This window comes from Nerophis ophidion, linkage group LG09 (assembly GCF_033978795.1).
Source record: "Nerophis ophidion isolate RoL-2023_Sa linkage group LG09, RoL_Noph_v1.0, whole genome shotgun sequence".
Taxonomy (NCBI): Eukaryota; Metazoa; Chordata; class Actinopteri; order Syngnathiformes; family Syngnathidae; genus Nerophis; species Nerophis ophidion.
The window spans coordinates 61,351,531-61,353,647 of record NC_084619.1 but is presented as its reverse complement, the minus strand read 5'-3'; positions in this window follow the sequence as shown (position 1 = coordinate 61,353,647).

Below are 2,117 nucleotides of genomic sequence, written 5' to 3'. Positions count from 1 at the left end.
AATAAGATTTAAATTTGATTCTACAGATTTTCTAGATTTGCCAGAATATTTTATTTTTATTTTTAATCATAATAAGTTTGAAGAAATATTTCACAAATATTCTTCGTCGAAAAAACAGAAGCTAAAATGAAGAATTAAATTAAAATGTATTTATTATTCTTTACAATAATAAAAACATATATATTACTTGAACATTGATTTAAATTGTCAGGAAAGCAGAGGAAGGAATTTAAAAGGTAAAATGGTATATGTGTTTAAAAATCCTAAAATAATTTTTAAGGTCGTATTTTTTCTCAAAAATTGTCTTTCTGAAAATTATAAGGAGCAAAGTAAAAAAATAAATGAAATTATTTAAACAAGTGAAGACCAAATCTTTAATATATTTTCTAGGATTCTCCAATTCTATTTGAGTTTTGTCTCTCTTAGAATTAAAAATGTCAAGCAAAGCGAGACCAGCTTGCTAGTAAATAAATACAATTTAAAAAATAGAGGCAGCTCACTGGTAAGTGCTGCTATTTGAGCTATTTTTAGAACAGGCCGGCGGGCTACTCATCTGGTCCTTATGGGCTACCTGGTGCCCGCGGGCACCGCGTTGGTAACCCCTGCTGTATCACATTCTGTAACAGACAAATAATTTCATGTAGGCTAACGTTACCTACCTTTGTCTTTTTCTCGTTTCTCCTCCTAATGTTGTGACAAATAATATTTCTATTAAATAGGCTTTATTTTGCATTTTAATTAACGTGGGATTATTTTTTTGTATTTAGAAATAATAGTACCCCGCGACACCAAAGGGGAATAAGCGGTAGAAAATGGATGTATGGATAGTGCCAACTAATTTTTTTTTTTTTTCTCCAACATTTGTGGTGCTGACGTGGCCCCCCTAAAGGACGGCCCCCTTAGCATTTGCCTATAGGCCTATGCCAGGGGTCGGCAACCCACGGCTCAGGAGCCGCATGCGGCTCTTTAGCGCCGCCCTAGTGGCTCTCTGGAGCTTTTTCAAAAATATATGAAAAATGGCCCTAGTGGCTCTCTGGAGCTTTTTCAAAAATATATGAAAAATGGAAATGATGGGGAGGAAAAAAAACCTTTTGTCGTTTTAATTTGGTTTCTGTAGGAGGACAAACATGACACAAACCTCCTTAATTGCTATAAAGCACACTGTTTATATGCCGTTTATAGCGCCGTTTTGTCCTACTAATTTTGGCGGTCCTTGAACTTACCCTTGTTCAGGGGTCGGCGAGCCACATATTGCTCTTTAGCGCCGCCCTAGTGGCTCTCTGTAGCTTTTTCAAAAATATATAAATGATGAGGGCAAAAAAACATTTTTTTTTGTTTGTTTTTTGTAGGAGGACAAACATGACACAAACCGCCGTAATTGCTATAAAGCACACTGTTTGTATTAAATATGCTTCACTGATTCGAGTATTTGGCGAGCGCCGTTTTGTCCTACTAATTTTGGCGGTCCTTGAACTCACCCTAGTTTGTTTACATGCATGTAAACTTTCTAAGACGTGATTTATGCCACTTCTTTTCCGTCTCATTTTGTCCACCAAACTTATAAGGTTGTGTATGAATGCACAAAGGTGAGTTTTGCTGATGTTATTGACTTATGTGGAGTGTGCTAATCAGACATATTTGGTCACTGCATGACTGCAAGCTAATCCATGCTAACATGCTCTTTAGGCTAGCTATATGTACATATTGCATCATTATGCCTCATTTGTAGCTATATTTGAGCTCATTTAGTTTCCCTTGAGTCCTCATAATTCAATTTATATATCATGACACACTATATCTGTATGTAATATGGTTTTGAATTTTTTGCGGCTCCAGACAGATTTGTTTTTGTATTTTTGGTCCAATATGGCTCTTTCAACATTTTAGGTTGCCGACCCCTGGCCTATGCCATCGTGTTGTGTCGTTCCGCGAACGATTCGTTCGAACGAACGAATCTTTTGAGTGAACGAAGCGGCGGAGCTCAACTGAACTGAGAAAATAACGAATTAGTTCATGAAGTGATTCGGTTCACTACGTTCACTCAAAAGATTCGTTCTTTCTGACGAATCGTTCGCGAACGACACAACACTAATCACTACTATGCCACGGGCCGGCTC